The sequence below is a fragment of the Mastomys coucha genome, unplaced genomic scaffold (genome assembly GCF_008632895.1).
Source record: "Mastomys coucha isolate ucsf_1 unplaced genomic scaffold, UCSF_Mcou_1 pScaffold17, whole genome shotgun sequence".
Classification (NCBI taxonomy): Eukaryota; Metazoa; Chordata; class Mammalia; order Rodentia; family Muridae; genus Mastomys; species Mastomys coucha.
The window spans coordinates 15677812-15692070 of NW_022196899.1; the positions used below are offsets into that span (position 1 = coordinate 15677812).

The window sequence follows — 14259 nt, forward strand, 5'->3', positions numbered from 1 at the left end:
TTGAGAGGGAGAGAGGGGACAGAGGCAGAAAGAGAGGAGGGAGAAAGAGAGAGAGAGATGGAGGAATGTTCCCCGAATATATATGGGTTCTGTCGTAATGGCCGCAGGTAATGATGGGAATGAGCCCAATGGATTCCGGGAATATGGCGCCTGTTGCCCTGGCAACACGTCCGTGAGACCTGCCCATGCGTTGCCACAGGCTTTGGATGCTAGCACTTATACCATATTGGTTGATCAGAGAAGTAAATGTCTCTGCTTCAGCTAAGCTGAAGACTTCATATTACCAGTAAGGAGAGGGACATCACTCATGTATTTCCTCATGACTACATGAGGGGCTAGGCATGATGATATGTGCCTGAAATCACAGGACTTGGGAGGTAGAGGTAGGAAGATCTCTGTGCATCCCCAAAACTGCCTGGTTGACATACTAAGTTCTAGGTTAGCCAAGGTTACAAGAGGAGGAGGGAGAGGAAAAATAGAAAGGGAAAGGGAAGGGATAAAAAAAATAAGGAAAAGAAAGATAAATGAAAGTGTGTGACATTGAAAACTGTTATTGGTATATATTGGCCATCTTTGGGACGCGTACACAGACTGTATTTGTATTGAATTTTCACACAACAGTCAATGCTTATTCTTTTTTCTTCTTAAACAGTGGTTTTTAACCTGCGGGTCACAATCCCTTTTTTTGGCGTTGAATGAACTTTTCACAGGAGTCACATATCAGCTGTCCTGCATAACAGTAGGAAAATTACAGTTATGAAAAAACAACAAAAGTAATTTATGGTTGGAATCACCACAGGATGAGGAACTGTATTAAAGGGTGGCAGCATTTCCTATTACCCAATCTGCTTCTAGATTGTGTGGGAACTAAGAGGAAACAAGGGAGCTCCTGCAGTATAGAGGGGAAGTGACCAAATTCTGAAAGGGAAGCTCGCAGACCTAGATCCTGTCTCTAACCCCTTTTGTTTTGTTGTAGGAACGCTTCGCTAACCTCATTTTCTTAATCATTTCAAATGGGGACAGTGCCATGCTTCTAGAACTGGTACAAAAAGGGCATGTTAATATAAATAAGAGACGTATCGTCAACTTGTCCCCGCGTACTTGGGCAGCCTTCTCTCCTGAAGACTTTCATGTCATTGTAGCCAGAGTCTATGAAGTAGCTGGCAGCTCATGAGCTCTTACGGTGAATCACAAGGTGGTTCCCCACTGGCTTCCTCTTCCAATCCGGATTGCTCTAAAGTAGATGCTTTCAGGGAAACACCTTATCCTTTACCATGATCAGGAGGCCTTGAGAAAGTCTCTCTCCTACTGAAACTACATCCATCCCTCAGGACATCAGAAAGGCCGAACATCCAGCTTAGCATAGGAAGACTCCTCCCCCTCTGTCTGAGTTACACTGACCGGGTTTGTTCTGCTTTTGCTGGCATAAGACTTGCACCCTGATCCTAGAAGCCAGGTGCTCACAGGGACTAACTGGCTCTTCTTAAGTTTGCCTCAGTCATCCCGCCTCTTCACTCAAATTTACTTTACTTTCTTCACCCCTGAGTCCTTTCTTCTCCTATCTATCTATGCAGCATTATATATACACTCAAACTTACCAACAGTCATTTTGCCTTTCCCAAGCCTATTAGCCTGCATTTCCTTTTTGTCCCCTGTCACTGACATCACGATCATGTTCATCGTCGTGTATTTATTTGATATTTGTGTGACTGTGAGCATGCGTATGCCATAGTGCAGCTCCGAGGATGACTCTTCAGTTCTTTGCCTTCCACCTTGCTGAGGTCTCTCTGGGTCAGCGAGGTCCTCTCCTGCATGCTCTGAGCTATCTGTTAGATTCCCGGCTCTCCTCTCCCCACCCCCCAGCCCCCCACCCCACCCACACCCGTCTCCCTTCTGGATGTAAAACTGTTGGTATTACAGATGGATATCGCTGCACCTGGCTTTTCACACAGGCTCTGAGAATTGAACAACCACAACAAAAAGGCTGTACCCGCTAAGCCGTAGCTCCCCATCCCAATTCCTTTCCCAGCTTTTGGGTCCTTCTTCTTTTCCCCCTAACATTTGTAAATCATCATTCAGCCGAGAGGTCATCTGCTCCACTTAGTGCTTTCTGTCAGATCTCTTGCTGCCCTGCGTCTCTAACTCTTGGCATCTAACCTCACTATTTGCATCCTTCCTACTAAAATAAATATTGTTAAAGTATCAGAAGTCTTTCACAGCACACTTCATAAGAAAATAGAAATACACTCTGCAAATGAGTCAAACCCCAGATATGAAAACCACATATGCGTTTTGCATGCCAATAGTGGAGGTCCAGCAAGCTGCAGAGAACCTTCAATGTGGAACTCCTTCCTCTGTCTCTCAGACCTGGATCTGCCTTCACTCTCTCCTCAGTCCCGACTGAAGGAGCAACTCTCCTGTGTCTAGTCTTTTAAGGCCAACTAACTATTTGATATTGTCTTTCCCTCTGGAATTACCAAGTTCACTTTTAATTCCAATTATCCACCAGTTCCATTTATTAGGAGACTGCTTCCTTCAAATAAGCTTTGCAAGCTGTTGCCTCTGCCAGCTTGCTGCCATAAATAGACCTTAGTCTCTATATCCTGTGTCATGGCAAAGAGAAGAGTTGTACAGCCCCAAGCTTTTTTTTTTTTCTTCCTGGGACGACAGCTACTTCCACTGTGGCTCTATAAGAAAAGCTTCCTTGTTGCCTTAACCTGGGACTTCCTGTGTTGCCATAACAACACCACCCTCCACCTCAGTGCAGCTGCTGAAGGGGGCCTGGTGAGTTAGTTAACCCCTTAGTTCCCACCTGACATTCTCTGCTCATTTCCCTGCATTCCCTGGCTTGCCAGCTTTGGTCCCTTTTAAGCACCCTTCTCCTGACCCCAAAATACAGATAATTTCTCACCTTTTTTTAAAAAAGATTTATTTACTTATTTTATGTATGAGCACACCATTGCTCTCTTCAGACAACAGAAGAGGGCATCAGATCCCATTAGAGATGGTTGTGAGCCACCATGTGGTTGCTGGGAATTGAACTCAGGATCTCTGGAAGAGCAGTCGGTGCTCTTAACGGCTAAGCCATCTCTCCAGCTCCCTCTCACCTTCTTTAACATGTAGGATAACCTACTTAAGTCTTGAATGCTGTCTGTTTAGCAAGAAAATAATAGATTCTTGATAGGTAAACCGGAAAACAGTTTTAAAAGTTTTTCCCATTCCAAAGGGCTCCATGAAAACAGTTTTAAAAGTTTTTCCCATTCCAAAGGGCTCCATGATGAAGCTTCCATGACCATCAAACATCATAGGCTGGGATTTTGCTGGAATGTACCTGCTGGTGGGTCACCCACATTTCTGTAAGTAACCCTTTATCAATGCTCTGTAAGTCCAATAAACTAAATGCTTTACCAAATATAAAACAAAACAAATTCAAATTTTTCTACTTCTACCCCATCTTCATCCCAAAAGAATTATTTCTGGGAACCCTCAAACAAAGGCATAGAATTACTACTATAAAAGCAAGATGAATAAGGATGCCATTGCTGGCCCTTTGAATAAATATCTTTTCACTTCTGCCCTAAATCATGTCCATTCATAGCCGCAGTATCCCAGCTTGACCAAAAGGCTTATTGCTACAAGGAACAAAATCCCACTGATCAACTTTGAGTCATAAATCTGATTTTTACAAGTCCACATTAAAACTGTTCGGAAAATGAAGCCTTGGTAGAAAGAAAACAATACTCCAGGTTTGCTTAACTCTAGTAATACCCTATGAACAGGACTAGAGACCAAAAGACAGCCAACCATATATCTTGGGCAAGGAGAAGTCAAGAAAAAAGATAGAAACAAATAAAGAGAACAAGAAACAAAATACCATGGCCTCCTTTGTACCCTCCTCCAAAGAGTCCCATGGTTATAGTACACAGCTTATGTGGCTATTAAACAAAGCAAGCACAGAGAAGCATTTGTGTCATTTCCAAAGACTCATAACCTGCCATAGACACTGAATCTCAATTCACCGCACATCCATGCAGGCAGAAGACCCAAATTTAGTCTCCCCCAAGTGGCTATGACCCTCAAGAAACATCTGGAGTTTCAAATTATCCTATGAGGAGACAGCTGTATCTGATAATACAGGTGGAGAGCTTACCAGAGCTTCCTCATAGAACTCGCTAGAGTAAAAAAACTGGTGTGGAAGACATGGTCTTTTCCGGTTCCCCAGTAACAGAGGTGATGTTCTTTGTGTGGTCAATTCACCTGAATCACAGCATTCTTAGAGAGAGGAGAGAGACTCCGAAGACGACTCAAGAATCTTAAAAGCCTTGCAAGACTCTGGTAATGCAGAACTCAAGAGTCCCAAGGTCCCTCGCCAGGGTTATTTAAATGTAAGCAACTGCAAAGGAGAAGAGACCCTTCCCTGAAGCTGCCTAAAGAAAGGACAGGGAGTTCAAGGGGTGCGTTGCATTACCCATGCTGAGAAGGGTTTAGGAATGTGTCACCCAGGCTCCTCTAAGGAACTTCAGACGAACTCATGGGTTCACGAAGCCTGCCTTGGGTGGAATGGTTCCATTGGTCTGTCAGTACCCTATCTGGAGTATTGATGTTTGTTTACACCTCCCCAGGAAAAGTCCCACATCATGAGTGGAGAGAGTACAGAGAATAGGTTTATCAAATGCCCGTGTCAGTTACTGAGCAGACAGCAGGCCCAATGGCCTCATGGTAGAGAAGAAAGGACCCAAGTCAACAAAAGTGTGAGGACTCCACTGTCGTGAGGCCAGTGGCGCTTTCTTCTGCCCTACAAGGAGGAACCATCACAGAAAACGAAAAGGTATCTGGAATTCTTTGTTGTTGCAGTTGTTGTTTAAATAGGAGAACTATAAAAAGCGATCCATATTCGATGTATGCAGTTCAAGGAATTTGAGTGTGAATATATACTCATGAAGCCCATCACTCCCTTCAAGGCCATAAACAAATCTGTTGTCATCCAGGGTTTCCTCCCACTTCCTTTGCTGGTGTGTGTGTAGTAAGAAGCTCCACCTTGGGCTGGAGAGACGGCTCAGCCGTTAAAGGCTAGGCTCACAACCAAAAATATAAGAAGTTCCACCTTCTTCACAAGGTTATGCAAGCACCATTACTGGGGGTAGGTCTGGTGCTGCTGTGTATTCAAAATCTAAATACTGGCCCCCAAGGTCTGGTTGCCCCCAGTGAGCAGATGCTATGTAAACATGGCTGCCCAATTTGAAACTATTGGTTATATAAACGTGGCTATAGCCAATTATTGGGGAGAATAGAAGAGGAAGAATTTTGGTGACCAGGCTGGCGTGTCACAAATAGGGACCACAAGAAGCGAGGAGAAGAGAAGAAGGGAAAAGGAGAGTGAAGAAGGAGGAAGACAGAAAAACCAGGAGGTTTCCATTAGCCATGATGAGCCAGGAGCACATGTCCAAGTGAGATGCCCACTCCCTCCCGAGAACAGACTGGTGGAGCAGAAGTAACTGGGTGAAATTCAAACAGCAAATATTTAGGGAGCAAAGTTGGGAATTAACAGTCTAGGGAATAGAAATATAGACTAGGGATCATCCCCCAGTAAATGTGCAAGAGATGATTAAGTAGTCCATAGGATTCTGCTTTGACTATCGGAAGGCTGACTGGGTCATATTAAAAATTAATATAGATTATAACAATTGATTTTCTCACCATTGTCAACTACAGGTATGATGCTGCCTTCTAATAGATCTCCAAGACAGACTGACGTGACAGAACCAGAATACTGTGCCCTTTATCTGTCACCTCCCCTCTCCCCTTCTACCCATCCTCTCTCTGAGCACCACCACTTTTGTCTTTGCTTCTGTGAGCTCAGTTGTTTTACATTCCATGTACAAGTGAAGTCATGAGGATTTTCCAGACTCTGAAGTCCACATTTGCCAAACTGGAATACATTTTGTTTTATTGCTCAGTGACTGGCAGCTCCAAAGATGGCCGCCCGTGGTCTTCTATTCTGAAGTTCTTGCAGCTCCAAAGATGGCCACCCGTGGTCTTCTATTCTGAGGTTCTTGCAGCTCCAAAGATGGCTGCCCGTGGTCTTCTATTCTGAGGTTCTTGCCCTCTTCCAATCTATTCCACGAGTGTAAGCTAGACTTACTGCCTAATGTATTTCTCATTCCCAGCAGAGCAGGGAAATGAGATATATGTCCAGGGAAACAGAGATCAGCCACAGAACAGTAGATACGCTGTATTTCTCTGAGCATCTGTATGTAGTGTGAAATAAATTAGTAGTCTTTTTATGTGTGTGCTGTACTTCCAGATGGTTGGTCAGGAAACATGGATTTCAGAGAGGATGAAAACATTAATATACACCTTTTATCTGTAAAGCACTCATGTGAGGAAATCCCCAAGTAATCACCCGGTAAGTGAAGGAACTCTTAACAGGGCTCTAAGGTCCCTTCATCCCTCGGCTGAGAGTTGCTGCATAGGTTAGATGTGTTTTTCATACCACACAGTGGGTCCCGAAGAGAGGACTAATGTTTAAATATCCCAGGAAGTAGATATATTATTAAGCCACTGTTGTTCAAATGTTCTCCTGTTTTAAGACATATGGCTTGATTTTTTTTTTTACCACACTGCTTCATAATGTAAATATCACTCTTATAAAACAATGAATTTATTTTTTTCTTATACAGGTTTATATAAGTCCATTTCTTGCAGTTGTATGATATACTGGAAGCATATTCATCCTCATTTTTCGCTCCCCTTCTCTAGCCTCTCCCTCTCCTCATGACTCAACACTTGCCCATGATTCTTCCACCCCCATTCGTCCCCTTTGTTGTCAGATGGGTTGGCTTCTACATTCAGATCATAGGTATAGACATGATTTTTAAGTATCTACAATATATAGGATGCACAAATGAGAAAATCATAGGTATTCATTTTTCTGAAGAAATGGGCTCTTAATAAATTCTATTTCATGACTATTAGGCCTGCAATAGTCCTGATGTAGACTAAGGTGCTAAATATTATGCCAGTGAGATGTTTCAGTAGGTAAAGGCATTTGCAGGCCAAGGCTGACAACCTAAGTTTGAAATTGGAACACATATATAGGTGGAAGAAGAGAACTGACTCCACAAAGTTGTCATACATTTACTGAGGCATGTGCAGCCCTCACTCAAATCGTGCACACACAATGAAATTTTAAAAGAAAAAATATAAATCCTGAATACTTTTTAGTAAGCTTACAGCTATTCTAGGCAGTACCTAATTGCATGGTTAAGTTGAAGGCATAAAAATATGTGCATTCTATAAATTAAAAATGAAGGTTTAAATCTGAACGACCATAGTCAAAGGTAATAACACAAAGTTTAACAGATGGGAAAAACTTACAAATACCTCATAGTAAATGTCGTTAGCTTACATCTGAAAGACATTTAAGGTTGAGCAAAACTTTATTTTAATTTGAGAAAATTTTAGAGATTAGTATACTCTTAAATTAATTTTCCATGGTATTAGAACAATTCTAGCTCTGGTTCCCAGTGCAGAGAACTACTTGTTTCCTGCCTGTCAGCATAGAGAAAGTGCAAATGTTCCCAAATTAACCAGCTTCTTATGGTCACCAGAAAAGTATGTAGGAAGTAAGTGGAAAGCAGAGATCAATGGTGCATATTTCTAGAAATAGTAAAAGAAAAAATCCTGTGTTATTGATTTTTTTTTTTTGCTCTAGTCTTAGAATCCTTGAAACACTGAAATAACTATTTATACTCAGAATTTGGACAACATTTTAGTTGTACTACTGTATAAATTGAAAATTTGGAATTTTATTGAGAACAAATCATTTTAGACATTTGAAAAGTGAAAATAGACCTTTTGGGAAATACGTTAAAAGAAAGGTCATGTTCACGTTCAACTCAACAGACAATGATTGGCCTCAGTCCTAGACAAGTCGTATAGTAGCATGTAAATGAATTAAAATTAAATATATCAAAATGTACTTCTAATTGCATACTGTAAAGTATCCCATAGCCATAGAAGGAGTGGATAGATATATAACATATATTTGTAGGTTAACATATAATATATAAATATATGATGAAGTATCTTCTTCATCTTCTTAGTGTGCTGTGACATATTAAATGTCATGCCTTCTGAGTTCCGTGTGTTTCCACTCTTCCCCAGGGAACAACCACATCAGTTTACACCAAGGGCTGGAGCATGGCATGCATGGCCTGTGTGCGTCTCTTCTATTTGTCCACCTTAGAACATGCTCCAGTCATGCCAAAGAATGGACATTTCTGTGATCCCAGAAAGAGGTCTACCAGATACACAGAGCTCTGCTCTTGGCCCAGTCATGAACATAAAGAAGATAGAGAAGTGATGGTTACAAGACCTAAGAATGAGTGCTCTGCCTAAGGCTAGTTTCATGTCCCAGCAGAGCTCTCGGACCAGCCTCTCTACCTCTGGGGACTACCCGTGATTGGACTCTTCGCCATAAGACAGATATTGGTACAGCGACCTGTAGTGTGACTCAAACACTGCAGGCTTTTTCTCGGCTCTGCAGAGTTCCAGATTGATTGTCACTATCCCTATGTTTAGTAAAAACCACAGTAGAAGAGGAGAGCTGCATCTGTCCTGTACCCCAAAACTTATAGCTAAGAAAAATCGAGACACAAAAAGAAGGCAGATGTAAAAGATGTCATTTCACCAGGACAAGAAAGAAAAAGGTGATAATTGTTTCTATACAGAGGTATTTAGGCCACCCTGACACTCTGCAGCCTTATGTCACTGGGGGGCTGCTGGGTCCCCATACCACCCACTAGTGAGCCTGAGAATGAACACAGCACTAACCAGTGTCCCACTCGGGCTTATCTCTCTTGTCCTTTCCTGCCTTAGCTTGCAATCTGAACCCTGGCTCTGAGGTGTTCTTCGCGAGACTCTCAACAGAAGCCTGTATTGCCTCTAAATTCCCACAAGACAACGCACATTGTGGTGGTTTGAATATGCTTGACCCAGGGACTGGCACAATTTGGAGGTGCAGTGTTGTTGGGATAGGTGTGGCTTTGTCGGAGGAAGTGTGTCACTGTGGCTGTGGGCTTTAAGCTTATTTAAACCCTTGTTCTAGCTGCCTGGAAGCCAGTCTTCCAGCAGCCTTCAGATCTTCATCTGAAGAACTCTCAGCTCCTCCTCCTGTACCATACCTGGGCGTTGCTATGCTCTGTCTTGGTGAGAATGGACTGAATCTCTGAACCTGTAAGCCAGCCCCAATTAAATGTTGTCTTTAAAAGAGCTGCCTTGGTCATGGTGTCTGTTCACAGTAGTAAAAGCCTAAGACACACATTAAGGAACTAAGCAAGGTTTATCTCTCCCATCTCTCTCTCTCTTTTTTTTTTTCATTTCTTAATGATATTTTATGTGAAAACAAAAAAGTGCTAGATCCTCATAAACTGCTGGCCCTGTCAGCCTGACAGGTTAGTTTGTGTGCAAATGGGGCTGGCCAAGGCAGCCGGAAGGGCGGGCAGAGCAGGCAAGTCTGTGGAGTTACGCAACTAGGGGGTGGCTCAATCTCCCTCACTCGGAGGAAGACTGGTTGTACAGGGTAGAGCAAGGTTCGGTACAAGGTCAAAAGTTCCCACTACACGGATGCTTTCATAGGTGGGCCTCAAGCCCCATAAGGATCCCCAGCAGAGAGACCACTCCAGCACTGCCTGGCTCTGAAAAGCCACCTGAACTGTTCTCAGTCTGTTTGTCTGGGGACAGAGACAGCTTTGACACTGGGAAGATTCTCAGTCCCAAGGACACACATCTGTACTTCTGGACACATCGTCTTGTGGTCCAGCAGGATCTTAGTCCAGTGCCTCTGGATTGCAGTCCACTCTATCCACGGCTTTGCCTCTTCGTTGGGGTCGGACTTCAGCTAGCGACTGCTGGGTACAGCCTGCAAAGGTGTCCACTCCTGATCAGCAGCCTCACAGCCTGGAGTCACTGCCAGCCCCATCCCGATGACCATCATCTGGAGAGGACTCACAGCCATATTCCCTTCTGGTGTCCGTTTCAGACTCTTCAAGAACGCAGACACGATTTAAACCAGGTTTAAACAGGTTAGGGCAAACCAGAAGACCTCAAGATACCGGCTTCTGAGGAGTGTGGCCACTGGCCACAGCGGGCGCATTCAGGACTCATAGATGCTTTGCACAGACCTGGCTCATTCGCATACAACATGGCTCTGGCTCTGCCAGTGTCTTTAGCACCAGGGAGTAGCACTGGGTTTTGCCTTTTTCTTCTTCCTTCATACACAGGACAAGCCGAGATGAGCTCATTATGACAGAGGCAGCTGCAGTCGTCCTGACTGAGGAAGGTGAATGACCCATGATGATAATTTCAAAGGAATATTTTGTTTTTGTAGGTCCTTAGGAAACCAGGAGAGCAGGTGTACTCTTGGGCAGGCTGCCCTCGGCTCCCATTGGCTCACGACCTTGTCCTCGGCAAGAGGTAGGAGAGGATGAAGAAGGCCACAATTAAGACCACAGCCATACCACAGAGAAGCTTCCGGTTGTCTCGCCCAGACCGTGCCACCGTGGAAAAGCGCTTCACACTCCCCGTGAGTAGGCCAGTCACACTTGTGGAATCTGTGTCCATGCCGTCTAGGTATCGGTTCTGGTCCTCTGTGTCCCTATCGATGTCCAAAGCCAGCGATTTAAGCCTGCTAACCTTGGAGGCCAGGCTGTCAGCCATCTGCTTGTTCTCTCTGTCTAGAATCTCCTTCACAGTACCAGAAGGCTGAGCTCGAGTCCAATCTGCCATCGCGCCCTCTAGGGTCCCACTCAGGGACGGACGTGGCACCAGTACCCGGGCCTTCCGGTTCCACCCCATCTCTTAAATTATTATTAAAATCAGTAAAAATTACTGTAGCAGTAATTCTGGATCCACCCAAGTCATCTCCTATTAACATTTCATTCGTTAGGGTCTCAACCATTTCCAAATTTTGGCCATATTAATTGCAGATATAAATAATTCTGTACACTGTCAGTACCTTAATAAGGATTAGGATCTAGTTATCTAAGTTTAGAAAAGGCGCCAGAGCAGCTTTAGTTAGAGAAACCTCTCTAAGGTAGAAAGAGACTGAAAAGGACCAATTTTAGAACCAAGGGCAAAACTCAAACTGCACTGAAATTATATATCGGGCAGACCTAGATCCAGAGTGAAGTTACAACTGTTTTTAATAGTAACTGTCTTTTTAAATCTCAGCTCTTGGCAACTAACTCAGCCACTGAAATAGTTATGGATCTGTGGGTACAGCACAGTGGAACATTTAATCAGAAAACAAAGAACTTTCTGAAACAAAGAAGCCAAATAAAAGCCTAGACATGAAAACGTTAACTGGCAACGTAAGTTCAGGGGACAGCTGTGTCCAAATTCACTGGGCTTCTGGCCCAAAAAAGCAGAATCTGTGGAAGACTCAGAAGAATCACATTGTTTCCAAACTCATACAGTGGCCCATTGCCATGTGAACTTGGATGTTCTGCAATGAGATGTGAGAGATTAACAGAACAAACGGCAATGGCTTAGAAACAAGTATTTCCCAGTTACTACATTAAGATGTGTTTCTTATTTCCTGGAAAAGAGATGAGCATCCTTTAACATCTTCATGGGAAACACTTGGGTTTATTTCAATGATCTTCTTGTCTGGGTATGATGGCACTGGAACACACTGAGTGTATTAGTTAATGGCTAATGAATCACATTTTATTTGCATGTTTTAAGATAGTTTCTAAGCTCTTGTGGTTAATTCGAGAGATAAAACATCTTTGACAAACCCATGGCTGCAGTGCTTGCATTGGCTTTGCCTCCCTTAGTCAGTAGAGAAGAATGGTTCCAGAAGGCAAGCCAGCCATGATTGTGTGCAAACTGATCACTGCAATTACGCTTTGCTGTGGCAAAGCCCTCAGAGCATCAGGCATGGCTAACATCTCCTCCCCAGCTGTGATTCAAACATGACGTGCTGAGACTTACATCCATCAGGCACCGTGAGATTCCAGAGGATTTTTCCCTTGTGGAAAATAGACAGCATTATTTTCCAAACTTGAAGTTTAGGTTTAAGTAACTTTCTTAGATACACCGGATATGACAGAGCCAGGCTTGACAGGTGACATGAGTGCCTTTTTTGGAAAACAGTAACCCTGGCTCGGTCCTGCTCAGTTGACTTGAGTGGAAAGAATTTGCTAAATTACTTAGCAAACAGGCCAGAACTATTCTAAAAAAAAAAATTCTATGTAATGTGAGACAAGATTCTCGGGTGTCAAGGTATGAAACAGTCTGCTGTGCAGAGATGGAGACAGTCCTTGGGGATGGAGAGCAGGTGAGAGAGATTCGAAGTATGGAGACAGCAAGGAGCCCAACTTACACAGATATTTCAGAAGGAACATAGCTACCTACTTTTAGATTTATTCCCTCAATTGTTTAAGTTTACAAGGGACTCTACCACATAGATCAACCCCTCTGCTGTACCAGGGTTGTTCAGATTTGGGACTGAGCTGAGAGCTCTCCAGGATCTACAGTGAACATCGAGTGCTCTCAAATCTTAGAAATCTTTTAGCATGTTTTGAGCACCTACCATTAGTTACAGTTTGAAATATTCAGGGCAGAAGGGCGAAGAGGATGCATAACTGATATCTAGGAAGGTCAGAGGAAACCAAATAAGTCCACTTCATTTGTGGAATGAGTGGGCCCATGAATAAATATGACAAGAAAGACGTAAGTGTTAAAGGGTAAAAGTGGGAGGGTGTCCCGTCTCTCTTGAGGCAGAGAAGACCTTTCAACAATGGTGTATGATATGAAGCTTGCTAGAAGAATAAACAGTGGTGACTGGGGAAGAGGAAGGATGCACTTGCAAGCAGAAGAAATACTAGGAGCACCCACAAAACCCTAAGTGAAAAAGAGTCCACAATGCTGTGGTGGAGAAAATGCTTGAGGTGTTTTGGTGAATTGAGGGACAAATCCAGCCAGAGTTTTATTAGGAAACCAGAGGGTGAAGAATAGCATAATGAGTCATTGGAGCATAGCTGAGGATTCACAGAATTATCTGGTTCTAGAAAAGAGAATGCATGAATGATGCTCTCGTAGCACCTCAGCTACCTCAAGAGGATGCTGGTGAGGTCATGGAAGCCTGTATTAAAGTCATGGCATTAGATGAGAGGAAAATAAAGAGCCATAACAGAGTGGAATTAGCCAGGCTTTGTAAATAAAAGATCAAGATGAACTCTGATTTTAGACTTGGGAATAATGGTGTTACTAAATAGGACAGGGACAGTCCAAAAGTAATCAGGAATAAGTGCTACTTAAGCTGGAAGAGACATTACTAATGCTGAACACATGCTGGTCTATTCTCAAACAACAGGGAAACACTCTTTCTCTTAATGACTGTGTGGTCTACCGTGACAGGTGGCCTAAAGGAGAGTAGACAGAGCCAGAGGACCTCCAGGTCTCCGGCTCAATGTCATGGTTCTCAAGTGTCAAAATTGTTGCCATAGCTTATCTAACAGCTGTCCACTGGCTTATGTGAGAAGAACTAGAAGGCTTCAGTTAGGTTCTGGCAAAACAAGTGTTCCTCTTTAAACCTAATACCCTCCTAGGTAGAAGAGAGACTTCTGTGAAAAGCTAAACCAGCTCTAGTCCTTTGGTTGGCTGCTGAGATATTTTTGGACTAATCAGAACCATTCAACCATGGGACAGCATATCTGTTTGAAAGAATTAAAAGTTTGAGGAGTCGCGTTCTTGCTTAGCATACATGAGGCCGCGGGTTCGATCCCCAGTACCACCTAAAGTGAGCATAGTAGCATATACCTGTAATCCTGACACTCAGGAGATAGCAGCAGGAGGTTAGAAGTTCAAGGTCATCCTTGACGACACACCAAATGTGAGGACAACCTGAGATACATGAGACATCCCCCATTATGCCAACCCCCACCCCGAAAAAGTAGTTTTAAAAGTCAAGGGTATATGCTGAAGAAGCATGCTAAATTTGTCATTCAACAGCTTCCCTGCTTTTATCTTCCCTTTACTCTTTCAAGGTCATTTCCGAGGTGACTGCCCATGGTTTAGCATGTCTTGCTTTCTGTCAGTTCTTTAACATCATCTGGTCCTGGGAGCGGTGGGGGACATTCACCATGAAAGAATGGGTTTCTCTCTGTTTGGAAATACTGAAGGTATTCCAGGATGAGCACCATATCCAGCTAGTGGCTCTGTGGGTTTTTGAAGCATATATATATATATATA

At 43.4% G+C, this 14259-nt stretch overlaps 1 pseudogene; it reads right to left on the reverse strand.

Moving 5' to 3' along the window:
- Positions 1-10452: 10452 nt before the first annotated feature.
- LOC116094755 lies at positions 10453-10788 on the reverse strand (annotated as a pseudogene).
- Between the last annotated feature and the right edge of the window lie 3471 nt (positions 10789-14259).